This window comes from Dipteris shenzhenensis, chromosome 5, assembly GCF_047967505.1.
Source record: "Dipteris shenzhenensis isolate YYH24624 ecotype China chromosome 5, Dip_SZ_1.0, whole genome shotgun sequence".
Taxonomy (NCBI): domain Eukaryota; kingdom Viridiplantae; phylum Streptophyta; class Polypodiopsida; order Gleicheniales; family Dipteridaceae; genus Dipteris; species Dipteris shenzhenensis.
This window is the reverse complement of record NC_141600.1, coordinates 60,603,166-60,624,281: the sequence shown is the minus strand read 5'-3', so window position 1 is coordinate 60,624,281 and position 21,116 is coordinate 60,603,166. Positions and strand designations below refer to the sequence as shown.

General features: G+C 40.2%; 1 pseudogene; it reads left to right on the top strand.

The window, feature by feature from the left end:
* The first annotated feature begins 4,140 nt into the window (after positions 1-4,140).
* On the top strand, positions 4,141-11,235 carry LOC147902269 (uncharacterized; annotated as a pseudogene).
* The last annotated feature ends 9,881 nt before the right edge of the window (positions 11,236-21,116 follow it).

Sequence of the window (21,116 nt, the reverse complement as noted above, 5' to 3'; positions counted from 1 at the left end):
CAAACCTTTTTGGTCAGAGGTGTTGTATTGGAGTTTATCCATTAGAAATTTATATCAATTGGCGTTAAATAACACAAAAAGGTCCAATGGACAAAACATAATCTTATGTTTTAGTGTGACAAAGATCCCAATAAGCTCAACTCTAAGAGAAAATTATCTTAGGTGGAGAGACTTCAAAGTGTTTATGTTTAAACTAAGCAAGTAATTCTTTAGTCAGCCTAACTACTTTAGATGAATTGACGGTGAATCCTGATGCTCCTTGATTGTAACGGTTTAGCAGGTGTTTGAGCTCACAATAGGTGGCTTGATTTATGGACTTAGCAATATGAAAAACACGATGTCAAGTATAACTAGAAACTAAAAAATACGACTTCAAGTTTCATTTCCTACGTGAAAGTCCCATTTGAATAACAAAAGTAGTTCTAAAAAACTATTGCTAAAAAGAACAAATTAATGATAATAAATTTGGAGTCGTGAATGAAATAGATAATTTGACATGGAAAAACAAGTTTAATGACTTCTACCTTGAATACAATTTTAAATGTATCATAATTAAAAATTCTTTATTGTTTGCTTATGGAAGGGCAATGATCAACTTAGACATATGTGTATTATATAGGATGTTGGATTTATTCAAAAATCTTTACACATGTATAAATTTCTCTAATTCATTCATTCTAGGGTGAATCAAAATACTAATATTATGAGAATATAACCAAATACTAATATTTTAAGACACCATGGAGTAGTCCCATAAGTGTGAATTCCATTTTTTCAATCCTTTTAGTTTTAAACAAATCAAGGAAAAGTTATGGAGCATGCGCTAGGGGGGATATCTTTTGGCGAGCATGCATAAAAATGGAGAGCGTACACACACACACTCTGTCTCTCTCTCTTCTCTCTCTCTCTCTCTCTCCCTCTCTCTCTCTCATCTCTCATCTCTCTTCTCTTTCCTTCTCACTCTCATTCTACATGTACTCTCTCTCCTTGCCCTCCTCTTTTCCACTCCTCTTCATCCTCGCCCTAGCCTTTACTCTGCTTTCTCTCCCTCCCCCCCCTCCCCCATCTCTCTCTCTCTCTCTCTCTCTCTCTCTCTCCCCCCCTACCTATCTCTCCACCTCCCTTCCTCCATGTTTCCCTCCACACCTCTTCTCTCTCTCATGTCTCTCTCTCTCTCCCCATCCCTATCCTCTCCCTATCTCCCTTCCTATCTCCCCCATCTCTTTATCATCCCTTGTCTCTCCCTCTCCCTCTTCGTCTCCCCCCATCTCTTTCTCATTTCCTCTCTCTCCCTCTCCCTCTCCATCTCCCCCCTCCTCTCTCTCTCTCTCTCTCTCTCTCTCTCTCTCTCTCTCTCTCTCTCTCATTCACACTACTCTACTATTGTTTCTATTGGTTATGGCATTGTTGTTGCATGGTGCTTGCTCCCACATTTCATTATGCTGAGATCATGCTACTACTTGCTTTTGGTCATGCTACTACTCTTGCTTTTGGTCATGCTATTACTGTTATTTTTTATTATGCTACTACTCTTGTTTTTTGTTATGTAGCTACTATTGGTGCCTAGTGTCTATTGATTCAATCAGATTCATTCATATTGGTGCATGGGCTTTTGGCTTTTTAATGCTTTGCATTGGGCATTGTTGGTTGGGTGACGTCCCTCCCCCATACACTCTCTCTCTCTTATGGCCAACCAAGAAAGAAAAAAGATTGCTTCTCCTAATTCCTTCATTTCACTTAGGGATTGTTGTAAATGCATTTGTTCTGTAATTATTATGTGCAATGAGCACTTAGGGATTATTGTAAATGCATTTATTCTGTAATTATTATGTGCAACAAACAAACTATTCTATCAATCTTTGAAATCTCCATGGCAACCATGAGAGTGAATAAAGCTTCTTGAATATATTTTGCTCTTGTGGGAATCCTCAAGTTTCAAATTTCTATACACAATTGATCACTATATTTGCCACCAATAAGCACCAAAAAAAGATACAAACGACCTTAGATGAGAGAAACCCATTGTATGTAAGTGTCAAATACCTCAAACTTCAACACATGCTACTCAAAGAGAGGGGTAAGAATAGTGAGGACTATCTAAACATAGTATAATGTTTATGGAATCATTTGCTAGTCTTGCTAACGTATTCATGGGGGTTACTATGTATGAACCCTATATATCATGTGCATTCAAGGTTTATTTATAAAACCCCTTATCTGTGAATTTTTCATTAATAAAATGAATGCTTTTCATATTCACTCTGTAAAATAAATTATTCAAAAATTTTTGGCACCTTCTGTTTGCTTTTTATTAATAAAATGCACCCTTTTCCTATTCTCTATAAAAAATTTTAAAATACCTTTTTTGGCACCCTTCTCACAATAAGACAAAGCAACTATAGACGTGCCTGATAGACACGCAAAATAACAGGCACGTCTATAGGCACACATAGAATTAGTAAAAATATGAGCGCGTCTATTAGCACATGTATAGTAGCACATCTACATCATCTTTTAGACACGTATTTAGATGCGTTTATAAACGCACATCAGAGAATACAAAGAGTAAAATTTTACTACGGGCTGATAAATGTGCATAGGCTGCTTTCCAAACATTGCCCATGATTACCAAAGCACATAATTTTAATAAAAATATCAATGCTTTTTGGCAAACCAACATATACAAAAATAAAGTGAGGTGAGGAGAATGAGACAATATATAAAATAGTTTTGCCAATATCAATGATGGGCTATGGTTTGATCTCATCCTCAATGAGATCAACCCTTGTCAAACTATCTACTTTAATATCCAAACCAATGTTGAGATCTACAAATACATTCAGCTGGGGCACTACTACTTGTGCTACTGTGCTCATCAAAATTAGTATCACCAATGGTAGGCTCGTCCTCATTAATAATGGCCTAAATATCTGTATCTCCTATCTCATGCTCATTCTCCTCTCTCGTATCACGATCATCATAACCTCCATGGCCATGATCATTCTCCATATGCTCCAGATTAGAGTAAATGTACTATACATCACTTTGGAATGTGGCGTAATAGGTATGACATGCCACCACATATTATTATTCACCATTGGTTGATAGATAACCTAATTCAAACACAAATACAATCACGTTATTTTGCTTGCATCAAAGGTATCAAATATTAAAAAGTGAGTATTTTAATATATGTGTATAGTACCTGTTCACATTGTTGCAGTAGTACTAGTGTGTCCTTCTTGCTTTGCCAAAACTTTGTGGAGTCAATAGTTACCAAGCCACTTGCATGGCATTTGATTGTTGCATCAGGGCCTCTTTCCACCACATTCTTAAACCACGACATCCAAAACATATACAAAGAGGACTTGCACTTGAACATATGTTGGATGTGAGGGATTATGGAAAAATGTCATAGAACCTTACATGGCACGTCCAAAGTTTGGAGATCTGCTCTATATCTTGCCTCTCCATAAGTAGGACACTCTCTTGCCTCCTTATGTGGTCCATGAAAGAGAACGCAATCATTGACGCATGCATGGATGCACTTGTAATCCAATCCTCCAAGAGAGGTCACATGTTGCCTTGACATATCTCTTGAGGTCGGTAATTTATTCTCCCTTGGAAGCATTTTACACAATGGTCTGCATGTGAAGACCATAAACGAGGAAAAGCATTCCAATAATTGACCCACTAGCATAATTCACCATGTTTGCAAAATAGACTTTAAAGCTTACTTGAGTAATGAATTCAAACTTGCATTGCTCCATCAGGTCTGAAAGTTTGGTAACTCAAAGGAGGCACATAGAACAGAGAATGTGTATCCCTCAAACAGTGGTGTTGATGTTGCAGTAAAAAGATCATCTTGCTCCATGATATCATCCCTACCTGAGGACTGATGGACAAATAAATCCCATACCATATCATCAAACACCTCCTCCTCCATGGCCTCATGAGGTAATGGTGGAGGGCTACTATCACCATCACTCCATGCATCCATAACGGTCCCTCCTAAAGATCCCACCTCATATCGTCGACTGTTTTGCCTCATGACAAGCATAGGGAAACATATGTGGTGGAGGGTGCAAAAGGCGAGTTCAGAAATCAAGGTAAGGTTTTTTTAAGCATATGAATGTGACTATGTTAAGTCTTCTTTTAGCAAGGTAAGGTTTTTTGAGGCATAGGAATGTAGTTGACTATGCTAAGTCTTCATTTAGCAAAGCTCTTATTTTTGCATGGTGCTTCTAGGAAAATTTTGGAGCCCAAAAAAGAGAATGTTGATTCAAATGCTCTTCATGTGAAACAAATGAAAGGTTTGTTTTCAAAGTAGTATTAAAGCACAATGTGGTGCAACAATTCATCAAAAGCAATAAAGTTTATATAAACTTAATTTAGGAGGCCCTTGATGAGAGTGGAGTCAATAGAAATGGTTATTCTTCCATTTTCAAGGCAATATCATCAACTTTTAAGGATAAGAGGATCAAACATGTCCTTCTTCCAAATCCTGCAGAAGTGTGGAATTTGAGAGCCTTGCTTAATCAATAGTTAGATGAATTTATTGGACATTGGCTACATATTGAGGATGCATTTGAAGGTAGTAAGGGTACCATTGTGTATAATCCATGGAATAACATTTTTGTTGATCTTGAGCAATTACAAAGACGAATGGTTGAATTCTATGGGATCACATTTGAAGAGTGTCAGGGATGGCTCATATTTGTTCTTAAGCTTGATGAATGTGAAATTGTTAAGGAGAGGAAGATTGAAAGGGTGACTATCACGCTTATGAATAGGGCACTTGACACATCAATAAAAAAAGCAGAGCCAAAGAATTTCAATGTACAATCAGAGAAGCACATATGGTGGTTAGGTGCATTTGAGCTAAGCACGATTTTTTAGTTATGTTAAGTTTTAATATTGATTATAATTAGTTAATGAACTTAAATAGAGGTTGTTTTTTCAATTGCAAGTAAAGACAGAGGATCACCAAACTCTATTTTGGGTGTTTCATCATACACAAATACCTATAGTTATCAATAACCAGGTTCAAGGATGTCAACTTCATGTCAAAGGCAAGGGAGACTTTCAAGTTGATTGGCATATGGCTGGGGACTTGAAAACCCTCAAGTGCATGTTCAACATAAGCAAAGGAGATAATTCAAAATCCCCATGCCTTTATTGCAAGGAGCCATCCCATGTGATGGATTCTAAATAGTGTAGAAAAGCGCCGAATAGGGATAAGATAGACCTAGATTTCAAAGCATTCCTTGATATTCCTTTGTGGAATGTACATATTGTTGAGATATCGAGCTCCACTCGAGATATGCCAGGGTGACCGTTGGGTACTTATGTCACCGACTTGTTAGCTGGAGATGCGGTTGGTACACCGCCCACAAATAATAGCTGGATGACAGCTATCCTTATCTACACTAGTTCGTGGCTCAGTTAGTATGCCACCTTAGTTAGTTGAGTTTGGTTTGAGACCCACATATAGGGTTCTTCTATTTCTTTGTACTTGACTTCTTTTGGCTTTCACAACTAAGAAGAGGAAAACTGTTTTCAGCCTCCACCTTTGTGTGTATTCCCCCATTTGTGATTGTGAGAAAGCCGCAAGTGAGACTCCTTCCCTCTCTCCCACTATCTTCACATGGTATCAGAGCCTTGTTCGTGGTAAGGAGCTCAAGAAAGCAAGCCAAGTTCGTGGTGTCCTGGTAAGAGGACCAGTGCTGCTTTCCTATTTCGAGTTTGGGAGCAAATCTCTGCAGGTAGCACAGCCAGAAGTGCAGGAGTGCACTGTTTCAAATTGAGACGCCCTTCGCGGTGTGGCGGTGTGACTTTATTTTTCTGATTTGAGGCCGTTTCGGGGCCCGTTTTGAAGGCGGAAGTTCTTCGCAGGCACTCAGAAAAGGGCCCTGTTTTTTGCTGTGCGACCACTGCGCGGCTAGTTGGTGGAAAGGTGCCGCACAAATTGCATCGTATGCCTGTGTGCAGAGATATTGGGAGTTGCAGATTCATGCCTGTTGCCTGTTGATGCAAAATCGTCACTAGGAAGTGACTGTGTGGTGAAATACCACTTTCGTCAGTTTTGCAGATCTGCCCGTGTGAGGCAAAAAGCTGTGTTTTTTGCAGTGACAGAATATTTTGCAGTGTTCTGTAATGGCATCTGATTCTCTTTCACAAATTGTCACTGAAAAGCTTGACAAGAACAACTTCCAGGCATGGAAGTTTAGAATGACGAATTTCTTGATGGGAAAAGGCTATTGGGAATTCATTACAAGAAATGAAGAAGAACCTGTTCTTCCTAATGTTCCCAGTCAACAGGAAATGCAGGCATTCAAAGGATGGCATGAGAGAGCCAGGAAAGTTATGTACTGGCTGTCTATCAGTATTTCGGACTCCATGATTGTGCATATTCAGGATGCAAATACGCCAAAGGAGGCATGGGATACTTTGGCAAAAATGTATAGCACAAATACGCAAGCCAGGAAAATGCAACTCAAACAGGAGTTGCACAATGTGCAGAGAGAAAATTTGAGCATAAATGACTACCACATGAAAGTGAAGAAAATTGCAGATGCACTTGCTTCCATTGGGTCGCCAGTGGATGATGATGATTTGGTTTCTGTGACCTTGAATGGTCTAGGAAAGGATTATGCACAGTTCCGGACATCCATTGCCGTCCATGAAAACTTTCCTGATTTTGAGGAGTTGATTGCTCTTCTAATTTCTGAAGAGCAGAGAAATGGGGGTGCATCTTCTTCAGCAGGAACTTCAAAAGAAACTGTCTTCTACTCAAATGTTGGCAGAGGTAGAGGCAGAGGTAGAGGAGGCCGATCTGCAGGCCGTGGTAGAAATCAGAATATGCAGCAAACACGCAAGAAGACTAGTCCTATGCAGGAGGACGTGGGAACTCTAGAGGCAGGGGGAGCCAAAGAGGCTGTGGTGGATGGCAGAGAGGCCAAAATGCAAACAGCAATATTGAATGCTACTATTGTGGCAAAATGGGTCATATGGCTAAGGACTGCTATAAAAAGCAGAATGACATTATGAATGGAAAATTGCAGCAAGGCAATTATGCATCCTCTAGTAGACAGGGTGATGACAGAAATGAGCATTTGTTTATGGTGCAGCATATGAAAAATTCTGTAACAAGTGCTAAAGAAAGCAATGATGTGTGGTATGTTGACTCGGGTGCATCAAACCACATGACAGGTCACGCTGAATGGATGCAGGATGCAAGAAAAATGGAAAAACTAGGATTTGTGGAGACTGGTGATGATACTGCACATCCTATTGTGCAGATTGGCAAAATTCCTTTGTCTATGCAGGATGGGAAAAATAAATACTTGTCTGATGTATTTCATGTCCCGAACATCACCAAGAACCTGGTTTCTGTTGGTCAGATGGTTGAGCAGGGCTTGCAGGTCAGATTTAATCCTCATGGATGCTTTGTTGAGGATATGAAAAATAATGGTCGCTTGATAGCAAAAGGAAAGAAGAAGGGCAGGATGTTTACATTGGATGCAGACATGCCTGAATTGAGTGCAGCAATGTTTGCACATGGTGTTTGCACATGGACCGGTGTAGTTGCAGATATTGATATCTGGCACAAACGCATTGGTCATGTTAATATACAGCGACTTAAATCAATGCAAACCCAAAATATTGTTGCAGGATTGCCAAAATTCAAGGTTGCAGAAATGCACAAGATTTGTGAAGCCTGTCAATTTGGCAAACAGGCAAGGAAACCTTTTCCTAGGCATGTTCAAGAGAGTAAAAAGCCATTGGAATTAATCCACTCTGATGTGTGGACTACAAAAGCTGCATCTATTGGAGGCTGTCACTATTTTGTCACATTTATTGATGACTTCAGCAGAAAACTGTGGGTGTATTTTATGAAAAAGAAAAGTGAAGTGTTTGGGCACTTCAAAGCTTTCAAAGCTATGGTTGAAAAAGAAACAGGCCTGCAAATAAAATGCCTAAGGTCAGATGGAGGGGGAGAGTACCTCTCAAATGAGTTTGCAAGGTTCTTGCAGGAGCATGGTATAAAGCAGCAATATTCATGCAGTCATACCCCACAGCAAAATGGAATTGCAGAAAGAAAAAACAGGCATATTGGAGAGGTATCTCGGGCTATGCTAAATGAAAAAGATCTACCAGATTATTATTGGGCTGAAGCAGTTGCTACAGTAGTCTATATAATGAACAGGACTCCCACTGCAGCAATACATGGCATAACGCCAGAGGAGATGTATACTGGTAGGAAACCAGATATTTCTCATTTGAAGATTTTTGGTTGCATTGCTTATGTCCATGTGCCAGATGAGTTGAGGTCCAAGTTGGATCCAAAAGCTGAGAAGTGCGTCTTTATTGGTTATTCTCTGCAGCAGAAAGGGTATAGATGCTATAACCCTTCTACACGTAAGTTCACAGTGAGCAAAGATGTTGTTTTTGATGAGATGAGCAGCTGGTATAAACCAGTAAATGTGATGATTGATGTAGATGCACAAAATGGTAATGCTGCACAGAATGCACAGCAGTAATCACAAAATATCAGTGGACTTGGAGTGTCCTCTACCAGTGGTTCACATACTTCGCCATGGACAGGCAGATTGAGATCAGGAGAATCCCCTCAAAGCAATGCAGAGAGTGGTACGCAGGTATCACAAAAAGGGAAAGAGAAGGTAGATCAGCCCATGTATGATGTGAATGCAGGTCACTCTTGTGTGGATGGTGAATCCAGTGGCTCAGAACAGAGCATTGATGATGAGTTAGGTATTCCTTCTGTTGTTACACTTGGAGTAAGGAAGACCAGGGATGTTTTGAGAGTACTTGGAAGTGAGCCTATTTTGCGCAGGTCTACCAGGGTTAGGTATCCTGTGGATAGGCTGAAATATGATGGATTTACAGCCATTCACTATGCCTATATGGTCAAAGTGATACAGGAACCAGAACCCACTTCTTTTGAGCAAGCCATGGGAAATGAAAAATGGGAGAAAGCCATGGATGAAGAAATGGATGCCTTGGATGCTAATGCTACATGGGAATTGGTGCCTTTGCCTAAAGGCAAGAATGCAATTGGTTGTAAGTGGGTTTATAAGATCAAGCACAATGCAGATGGTTCTGTGAATAGATGCAAGGCAAGATTAGTTGTCAAGGGGTATGCACAGACATATGGCATTGATTATGAAGAAACTTTTAGCCCGGTTGCAAGGATGGCAACCGTAAGAGCAGCCATTGCTATGGCTGCATCAAAGGGATGGTCTTTACATCAGATGGATGTAAAGAATGCCTTCTTGCATGGTGATTTGCAAGAAGAGGTCTTTATGGAAAAGCCAGCAGGTTATGTTCATGCTACTCATCCTGAGTTTGTTTGCAGGTTGAAGAAAGCCTTGTATGGCTTGAAGCAAGCACCTAGAGCATGCTCTGACAAGATAGGACAGTATCTTGTCACTATTGGCTTTCAGATTTCCAAGGCAGATTTCTCACTCTATGTGAGAAAAACAGAGAAAGGGATTATGCTGCTGGTCATTTATGTTGATGATTTGATCATCACAGGTGATAGTGATGAAGATATCCTTCATGTGAAAATGCTATTGAGGCAGAAGTTTGAGATGAAGGATTTGGGAGAGCTGCGTTATTTCTTGGGCATTGAGGTGATTAGATCACCAAGTGGGATACAGCTCTTACAGAGGCAGTATGGATTGGACATGCTGTCCAAATATGGGATGACAGGCTGTAAGCCTATTTCAGTTCCTTTGGAGCAGAATGTGAAGCTGAGCACAGATGCAGGTGAGCTTCTGGAAGACCCTACTATGTACAGACGCATAGTAGGAAGTTTGATTTACATGACTATTACCAGGCCAGATTTGAGCTATGCTGTTGGGTTGGTAAGTCAGTTTATGCAGGCTCCAAGGAAACCACATTTGGATGCGGCTAGACGCATACTCAGGTATGTGAAGTCCACATTGCAGTATGGACTATTTTATGAGGCTGGGGTTCAGATACAGTTGCATGGATACACTGATGCTGATTGGGCTGGTAGTATTTCTGATAGACGATCTACCAGTGGATATGTGTTCTCTTTTGGGAGTGCTACAGTCACTTGGAGCAGCAAGAAACAGCCTACAGTTGCCTTGTCGAGAGCACAGAGGCTGAGTACAGGGGTGCAGCAATGGCTGCATGTGAGGTAGCTTGGTTGCATAAGCTACTCTATGATATGCATCAGTCTACAGATGGGCCGGTTGTCATTTATTGTGACAACATGAGCAGTATACACTTGGCAAAGAATCCAGTCTTTCATGCTAGAACAAAGCACATTGAGGTGCATTATCACTATGTGCGGGAGAAGGTTTTACTAGGTCTTATTGATCTAGTTTATGTCAGCACAGAGGATCAGGTAGCTGACATATTCACGAAAGCATTGGGCACAGAGAAGCTACGCAAGTTCAGAGACCTGCTTGGTGTGTAGGATTTGGGATTGAGCTCGAGGGGGAGTGTTGAGATATCGAGCTCCACTTGAGATATGCCAGGGTGACCGTTGGGTACTTATGTCACCGACTTGTTAGCTGGAGATGCGGTTGGTACACCGCCCACGAATAATAGCTGGATGACAGCTATCCTTATCTACACTAGTTCGTGGCTCAGTTAGTATGCCACCTTAGTTAGTTGAGTTTGGTTTGAGACCCACATATAGGGTTCTTCTATTTCTTTGTACTTGACTTCTTTTGGCTTTCACAACTAAGAAGAGGAAAACTGTTTTCAGCCTCCACCTTTGTGTGTATTCCCCCATTTGTGATTGTGAGAAAGCCGCAAGTGAGACTCCTTCCCTCTCTCCCACTATCTTCACACATATATAGACATTGCATGCTTTATATAGAATCATCGAAAAGTTGGTTTTCTTGTACATTGGATTTGCTTGGAAGATATGACCAGAAAAGCATAGAAAAAGAGCAATTGCTGCATTAGAAAAAGTACTTTCAGATATGGGCCTTCATGGAGATGTTCACATTATAACATATCTCAAGAAGTTAGCCAATGGAAAAGATGCTCCCGATTAAGCCGTCAATTGGTGGAGTCAAAGCAAGAAGGTTTTTATCAGAACCACAAAGCGATAGAAGATCAAGGTATGTTTCGAGGGTGAGATACAACCTCTCGAGGCATGTGCATAACATAGTCAAGGATGATGAGGCAAATGGATTTGCTAGAAATGTCAAAGAAGAAGTGTGGAAATAACACACTATTCAAAATTTTTGGACTTATGTAAAGTCCAATTTGAGAAATGGACTAAAAAACAGTCCAAAAATTTTGAATATACTAGTAATGTTGTTTTTTGAACTAGATTTGCCAACTCAAAACAAAAGATTTGGTGATTAAGTACTAAGAACATCAATGCATAACCAAATCTCTTACAAAGGTGGTCTACACAAACATCTTCATAACTTCACAAAAATCTCTTACAAAGTGGTCTACATAAACATCTTCATAACTTCTTGTGAATTGAGCTACTATCACCTAAGAACATCAATAGATGACCAATTCTCTTAGAAAGGTGGTGTAAATAAACACCTTTATGTATAAGTGGTGTGCACACACCTTAATAACCATTTCTTTTAGAAAGGTGGTGTACATAAAGCCCTTAGAAAGGTAGTGTAGATAAATCCTTTTATGTGTTAGTGATGTACATATACACCACACTTGGTATTAAAAAACACCCTTAACTATAAAAATACATTTGACATAAAGTTTAAAATACACCATTAAGTATAAAATGGACCTCAAAAACAATCTTTATACACAATAATGAGAGTAAAGAAATAAAAAAAGTAGTAAACTTTTCATTAGATATTCACTTTACATAGAAGTTCAAAACTTGTGATTACAAAGCCGTCAGCCATCATGTTACTCAGTACCAATGTCCTCAATGCTAGGCCCTTGACTACCAGGGTCTTGACTAATAGGCTGCTCTAAGACTCGAGTCTCAGTAGTTTGCTCTTTAGTTCCAAGCACCTGACTAATAGGCTGCTCTAGAGTCTCATGACCAAGTTCTTAGTGAGTAGGGACCTGGCTACTAGGTTCCTGACTAGTAGGCTGCTCTGGAGTCTGTAAGGTCATGGTTGAAGAACCATCTATGCCTCTTGGTAACTCCTCCTAGTCATGCTTTGCCTCGTCATACCTTCTTTGAGTAAGGCTTCCTTTCTTGGTCCACTTGCCTGTCCTTCACCTAAGATCAAGGGTGCCTTCCTCACTTTTAATTTCAAGGGAAGTGCTTCCACCTCTTTAGCCTTACCTTTTCCTGTGACGTGCTGTACTACTACTTCTTGCTGTCACGAGCCTTCCCGTATGATGAGTGGAACCTCCTTGACTCTAGTTGACAATTGATCACCCTTATTCTTTGTGTGGATTTCTTCTTGCCATAAGTCATCGGATGCAGAGCTTTCATCCTCATCATCACCTGAGCTAGAATCATCACCCTCAGAATCACTACCCTCTTCTTTGACATTTTCCTCTTCAAAGTGCAACTGTAATATGTGTCAAAGAACTCAATTTGATGGGGGGTATCAATGACATTTACATTTCTACCTTGGTGTAGCAATTTCTCAGTAGCAAAACCCATTCGATACAATGCTACTTCCCACCCATCATTCAGTAAATTCTTTGTCATCTCTAGTATCACATCAAGATCCATCGGCTTTCTGTAATCCACCATTGCTGCATCAAGCTTAACCTTATTGTCCTCAAAGTAATGAAGCTCGAGAGTCCTTAAAGGAATTTGCATTAGATTGCCACCACCCCTAGATAAGAAGCACATCAAGAAAGGCTGCAAGACTTGAATGGCAGTGCCTTCCAAGACAGTCATATGATTATGTAGGACTATACCATGGTATACTTTTGAAAGTAAATACCCAAATGCAGATGTCAAACTCGCATACAAGGCATCCCTTTGTGATTCTGTCATGAACAGGACCAATGTTGATCTTTTCTTATCTGCCATAGGACCTTCTATGATAAACCGCACAAGTTCAACTATCCGTGACACTGCAAGGTCTTGCAATTCATCTATGAAAAATATGCATGGCTTCTCCCAAGCATGACCGCTCATTGTTATGAAATGCTCTGTATCAATGCCATTGATGTGTGCAAATTTTGTATCATTCTCTGATAGCAGGATATCATAGGAGAAGCTAAATGGAGAACCATCATCTAAACGACCAATTGCTCTACCTTGGGTAGTGGATTGTAAGGCCTTTTTCTTGATGTCCATATATTCTTTCGCAACAACCTTTGGCATTTTAGCTCTTAGATCCTTTGTTGGTGTGGCATCTGCATCCATTGAAGCCAACCACTTTCTAGCCCATGTCTTATCAAGGAGTTGACCTAGGCTAAGTGCTTTCTTCTTATCCACATCAATTGACTTGCCAGCTAACTCATCATTAGATTTCAATAAAAATAATAGTGCCGAGAGAGCAGCCTCACTTTGAATCATTCGGGTGACCACTTCATCCAAGTTGCTATGCTTGCTCTTCTTTCCAAAGAAGCAATCACCACTTAGGATCTTCTTGCATACTTCTTTTGTTATTGCATCTGGAACAAACCTTAATGCTCTCCACCAAACAATAGACATCGGTTTCTATATTTCTTTCCTCTGAGTTACAATGTGCTCTGGTGCCTCAAAGGATATCTTTCCTGTTTCATATGCTTGGCAAACATCCACGATGCTCTGAAACACTGAGTCCTCATGGAAGACAATGCAAGTAACATCCCTGTATCTTGCAACGGCGGTGTTCAAATCCTTTGCCTCAACCTTATTACTCGGTATGCCTTGCATATTGCTTACAACACCTTTCAAGCATCTATAGAACCGAGTCCTCTTTGCCATGTACTCAGATGTAGGTCTCCTGCCCTTCACTGTTTGTGGCTTTCCACAGCCCATCCATAACTCCCTTGCCTTTATCAAGATCTAAGAAAGAGAAGAGCTTTTTTTCAACCTAAATGGAGCAGAATTCAGCCTTTCTGATTCTAGAATGTACTTCGAGTCATCGTTAAATATGCATATATGACAAATGACCCATTGAAACTTTTCCATCCACTCAATCTGTGGCAAGTTTCCTTTTCTTCCCTCATCAAGGGCGATCCTGCAAGCTTCACAAAAGTGTTGCCCATCAATGGGCTCAAACCTGCATCTTTCCAAGAATCTATTCTTTGCCAGCATGTATCTCTTCTCGATGTTAGTCCCATATCAGCTTTGGTACAAAGCCTCTCCATGAATAAAGTCACTCCTTCTAAAGTTCTCAAAAGCATCAAGAAAGTCCACGTGCTTTTGAAATGTGACATCAGGCAATGTAGGATCATCTTCTTGAAGTCTCTTAAATGCCATAGGACGAAGAGTGATATTAGTGGCAACTGGAGTTCTTGTTTTCCTCGTATCTTCATACAATTTGTGTGCAAATGTCTTATCTAGCTTTCTTTGATTTGTGAACAACGAAGCTCGATCAATAAGCATTGTGGCCACGCTGAATTGTGAAAATCCCCAAATGTATCCCTCATCCTCTGGAGGATGTAAGTCTGCCACACTTATAGAAAAGTCTTCGAGACTTATATCTTCTTCTTGCGGATCCTCCTCTTCATCGCTATCCAAATTTTCGCCTGGTTTTAAATAACCTGCACTTGAACGATCTGCACGTGGAGTAGGAGTTATTTTTGCTCTCTTTCTGGGAATAACTATAGAACTTGAATCTGCTCAATGATCACTCCTTCTTATTCCTGTAGTTGCAGCAGTCCATGGTGTAGGTACAGTTGGAGATACTGTAGTTACTCTTGCCAGAGTTACCGTAGTTATCGCCACAGATATTGGCGATACTTGAGGGTTATATGTTATAGATGGCGTACTTACTGCTGCACTTACTGCTGCTGAAGGTACAACACCACCACTTGGAAATGCATCCCACATTTTCTTCAATGCTTCGAAGGCACTAAGTAATTCTTGGGATCCCTCAATTGAATCTGGTAAGGGCTTCAAGAAGTGCTTGTGAGTAACTCATAACTTGTAAACCACCTCGTCATTCTTTCCTTTGCACACAACTTCTATCAAATTGTTTTCTTTAATGTTGATGTTTGAGACCATGCCACCATTTCTTACTACCTCTGTAGAATATTTCACGCTTGATACATTCTCTGCAGTGATCACCAAAAAATACTTTAATTTACACTCCATAAAATGCCAAGCATGTTCAAGGTATTTGAAAGACACCTTGGAACCAAAATTGGAAGCCATAGTTTTCTGAAACATAATCAAAAATAAAAAATGAGAATTACAATGATTTTCAAACTCAAAATATTAAATAAATTTCTAATTAAATATTATTTTAAGTTTTATTTATTTTTAATTTTTAAAATAAAATAAAATAATTTATTTTTTTCTTTTTTAATTATTTTATTTTAATTAATTTATTTATTTTTATATTTAAAATTTAATTTAATTTAATTTTTAAAAGTTTTTTAAGTTTTATTTATTTTAACTTTTTTATTTTTTTAAAATAAATTAAGTTAATTAATTTTTTTCATCCGCCTCCCCCTTCCAGCCTCCCCACCCCTGCCCCTTCCCTGCACCCCTCCCCTTCCCCTCCCCCTCCCCTGCCCCCCCTTCCCCCTGTTGCGTGTGCAACAAGTGGGGGGTTAACCCCCCCTCCCCTCCCTTGTCCCCGCCCCTTCCCCTACCCCTCCCCTTCCCCTCCCCCCCACCCACCTGTTGGGGGGGTTAACCCCCTCTCCTGCATCCCCTCCCCTCCCCTGCCCTTGGCCCTTCCTTGTGCAATAGGTGGGTGGGGGGGAATTTCCCCCTTAAACCCCCCTCCCCTCCCTTCCCCCTCTCACACCCCCCGCCCCTTCCCCTCCCGTGCCTGCGCGCGCCCCCCCTGTTGCATGTGCAACAGGTGGGGGGTTTAACCCACCCTACCCGCCTCCCCGCCCTGGCCGCTCCCCCTCCCCCGCCCCTTTCCCTCCCCCTCCCCCACGCCCTTGTCCCCCCTCCCTGTGCTCCCCTCCCTTCCACCTCCCTCGTGCCCCTCGCCCTCCCCCCCTCCCCCCTATTGCGCACAAGGGGGGACCCCCCCCCCACCTATTGAGCATGCAACAGGGGGGGGCCCCTCCCCGCCTCCCCTCCCCCTCCCCCTCCCCGACCCTCCCCCCCGCCCCCTCCCTCGTGCCCCTCCCCTCCCCCCCTCCCCGTCGGCTCCCCCTCCCCCGTGCCCCTCGCCCTCTCCTCCCTCCCCCTTCCCCTCCCCGCCCCGCCCTGCCCCCTCCTGCTCCCCACGCCCTCCCCCTCCCCCCGCCCCTTTCCCTCCCCCTCCCCCTCCCCTCCCCCGCCCCACCCCGCCCCCTCCCCCTCCCCATGCCCCTCGCCCCCGCCCCCTCCCCTTCCCCTACCCCTGCCCCTCCCCTGCGCCCCTCCCCTCCCCCCCCCTCCCCGTTGGCTCGACAGGGGGGGGAGGGGAGGGGCGCGGGAGAGGGGGAGGGGGAGGGGGGGCACGGGGGAGGGAAAGGGGGCGGGGCGGGGGGCACAGGGGAGGGGAAGGGGGTGGGGCGGGGGAGGGGGAGGGGGGGTACGGGGGAGGGAAAGGGGGCGGGGGAGGGGGGGAAGGGAGGGACGGTGGGGAAGGGAGCAAGGGGCCACGGGGAGGGGGAGGGGAAGGGGGGGATGGCGGGGAGGGAGGGGCCTGCGGGGAGGGGGAGGCAGAGGGAGAGGAAGGGAAGGGGAAGGGATGGCGGGGAGGGAGAGAGGGAGGGGAGGAGAGGAAGCCAGAGGAGGGAGGGGAGAAGCGGGAGGAGAGGGGAAGGGAGGGGAGAGAGGAAGTGGGAGAAGAAGGGGGACGAGAGGGGAAGGGAGGGGGAGGGGAGGGCAAGGGAGGGGAGGAAGGAGAGGGGAAGGGAGGGGAGAGAGGAACTAGGAGAAGAGGGGATGGGAAGCAGGAGGGGAGGGATGAGAGGGAGGGAGGGAGTACCTGGGTGGAGAGGTGGTGGAGCTCCAGGAAAGTTGTGAGAGAGAATGAGGAGAGTTGTGAGAGAGAATGGGGAGAAGTAGAGTTTTATAGGAAATGGGTAGCTTTTAGGTCGTCAGCTTTTTTTAGTTTTTAAGGTTTTTTTAGTTCTTTTAGGTTCACTATAAGTAGAACATTCTTCATTCTCTCTTTCATTCAAAGATCATTCATTTACACTCCATGCTTCTCTCCTCTCATCAACCTGTTATAGGATTCTTAAAAATTTTCAAAATGTTGCAAGAGGTGAGTTCATTTCTAACCTATTGTATACGCAAGAACTTCTAAGAATCAAGTTTTTATAAATTTGAATTTTTTTTCAAATCCGATCCTTTTCTCAAAAACTTGTGTGTATGCAACAACTTCAAAAAACCATTTTTGCATTAAATCTTTTTTCCCACAAATTTTCCTCTTTACCTCAAACTCTCACAACCTATTTTCAGAAATTTCTCTCCTAACCTATTCTATTACAAATTTCTCTCTCAACCTCAAAACCACTCAAACCTCCCTACCTATTGCGTATGCAATAACTTCAAAACAAATGCGTATGCAATAACTTCAAAACAAAATTTAATAATAAATCTCTCCAAAAAACTCCTTTTTAAAAAAAAAATCTATTACAAATTTCTCTCTCAACCTCAAAACCACTCAAACCCTACCTATTGCGTACGCAACAACTTGAAAACAAAATTTAATCATAAATCTCTCCAAAAAACTTATCAACAAAAAAAAACAATCTATTACAAATTTCTCTCTCAACCTCAAAACCACTCAAATCTCCCTACCTATTGCATACGCAACAACTTCAAAACAAAATTTAATCATAAATCTCTCTAAAAAACTCCTCAAAAAAAAAAAAACAATCTATTACACATTTCTCTCTCAATCTCAAAACCACTCAAACCTCCCTACCTATTGTGTACGCAACAACTTCAAAACAAAAATTAATCATAAATCTCTCCAAAAAACTCTTCTCACGACACTTTATTACAAATTTCTCTCTCAACCTCAAAACCACTCAAACGTCCCTACCTATTGCATATGTAACAACTTCAAAACAAAATTTAATCATAAATCTTTCCAAAAAACTCTTCTCACGACACTTTATTAATATAAGAAATCCATTTATAATATTTTTACTCCATAATATAATAAATTTTGTTAACTAATGTTAAAATATAATTTTGCTAAAAATATATATTATTAATCTATAAATTGATATAAATATTATATAATTATTATATAAATAAATATATAAATACATTAATTAAAAAAATATAACTTGAAAGGGAGGTCTTCTAGCATATGTGCTTTATATATTACTTATTCTTAAAAAAATGAAGAATTAGTGAATATATTGCTATTCTATACATTATTAACTTAAAAACTAATATAAATATAATTTAATTATTATATAAATCTAAATAAATATATAAATAATTAATATTATACATTAATAACATTTAAAATTATGTAGATTATATACTAATAACCTTTCACTTTTAAAAAGTAGTTAATAAAAGAATTGAATTAATTTAAAAATAAGAAAATATTAAATTTTACACACTTACTTTTAGCATGTATGCTTTTATTCCATGTGTATGATACTTGTTAGTTAGTCGAAGAATGAAAAATTAGATAATGTATTGTAAGATAGGTATTTAAAACCATAGAATCTAGAAGAGGTTTAGCATACTTATCTTTATTACTATGTGTAATACTTTGCAAAAACCTTAAATAAAGTTTAAGGCTTTGCACAAATCTACAGTATCATTGCATCCATATCATTTTTTTACTTTAGCAACCACCAAATATCCATGGTATCCATGATATGGAATACATATTTCTTCTAAATATTTCTTATCACATACTTTTTCATTTCTTCTGATACACCATGCAGCTGAATGTAAGAAAATATGAATTGGTGTGCTTTTAGCCTATGTACTTGTCCCTAATAAGTAGGATACTTTGACTAGGTAGACTTATAACTACTTTATATATCTTAAATCTTACACCCTAAATCTTAAATCCTAAAGTTCCATAAATCTTAGGTTATACAATCTAGGCTCTTAAACTTATATAACAATTATAATCCCTAAACCTTAAACCCTAACCCCTATAACTTAAATTCTAAAACCTAATTTTCAATTCTAAACCCTAGATTCTAGACTCTAAGCTCATGATCTTATATACTAAACCCTAAAACCTAAAACCTAAATCCTAAATCCTAAACCCTAAAACAATCATCATAAACCCTAAATGCTAAATCCTAAAGCCTAAAGCCTAGATTTTAAACCCTAAACCCTAAATCCTAAACCCTAAACCCTAAAAACATAATCATAAACACAAAACCCTAAACACTAAATCTTAAATCCTAAGCCCTAAATCCTTAACCCTAAATACTAAACCCTAAACCCTAACCCTAAAATACAATCAAAATTTTATGATTTTTTTCAATTTGTGCAATAGGTTTGATATATCCTCCAAACTATTGCAAGTCGAATAGGTTAATGGCGCACTCAACCTATTGCAAATATCAAGGAATTTTCTTGATTTGTGCAATAGGTTGGATATACCCCCCAACTTGTTGCTTGAGCAATAGGCAGGTTGGGGGATATATCCAACGTGTTGCACAAATCGATAATTTTCTTGATTTGTGCAACAGATTGGATATACCCCCCCAACAATAGGCCTCGGTTGGGGTGACCCCAACCTGTTACTCAAGCAACAGGTTGGGGGGTACCCCCAACCTGTTGCACAAATCAAGAAAATTCTTGATTTGTGCAACAGGTTGGATATACCTCCCAACATATTGCTCAAGCAACAGGTTGGGGCTATATCCAACCTTGCACAAATCAAGAAAATTCTTGAGTTATAGGTTGGATATATTCCCCAACTGTATATCAAATTATTGCACAAATAAGAAAAATTCTTGATTTGTGCAACAGGTTGGATATATCCCCCAGCCTGTTGCTTGATATATCCAACCTGTTGCTCAAGCAATAGGTTGGGGGATATATCCAACCTGTTGCACAAATTTAAAAAATTCGTTAAATTTTGGTTGTATTTTAGGGTTAAGGTCTAGGGTTTAGGATTTAAGATTTAGGGCTTAGGATTTAGAGTTTAGGGTTTAAGGTTTAGGATTTATTGTTTAGGAGTTTAGGATTTAGGGTTTAGGGTTTAGGAATTAAATGTTTAAAGTTTAGGATTTACGGTGGTTAAGATGTTTTGGTATTAATTATTTAAAGTTTAGGATGTAGAGTTTAGTTTTAATGCCTTCTCTGCTAGTTTTGATATAGAAGCTATTAAGAAATAATAAGCTCAATGATTATTTATTATGTTCATTTTGAGTTGCTAATCTATTTTTGTACATAAAATAAGAATTCACCCTAACAGAGGGTATGGATGTGGTGTTATATAAGAAGAATGAAGTGGTGGCTTTTGGACAAATTCATAGTCTTGATCCTATGAATGTGTGTCATTTCCAATGTTGTGGTGAGAAAAGTTGTGTAGTGATAATCACCAACGTTGTAAATCCTAAAGTACATTTAAAATATCCACATGGAGACTTTGAAACATTGGGAGATATCTTACAATGTGACATATTTGATATGCAAGCACACAGAACACTTTGGGACCAAGACGAAATTGTTCCAAAGACATACTTTCAAGATATCAAGAAAACTTATTTTGAGGAGGAAACAGTAGAGATGTTATCTTGCTCCGGAAAAGTTTTAGCAATTGGCAACTTTAAGGGCTATGCTCAGAGTTTTCTCTGTATAGTGGAGATAATTAAGTTGACTAGTGCAAGTGTCATTCAAAATGCAATGGATAGTACTTCACATTTAGATGTCCATAATACTACGTCTCAACTACAAGTTCATAGTACTTGTAAATGGGGGTTAGCTTTCTTGAAATCAAGTTTGCCCAAGACAGTTTCCTTCAATGTCATGGAAGACACAACGGAATATTATCAGAAGAAAAACACTATAACACAAATGGGATCCAAACTCGATCCAAATTGATAAGAAGCTATAGTAGTAATCAAGAGTATCATAGTGGCATGCTCACAGGTATTGAGAA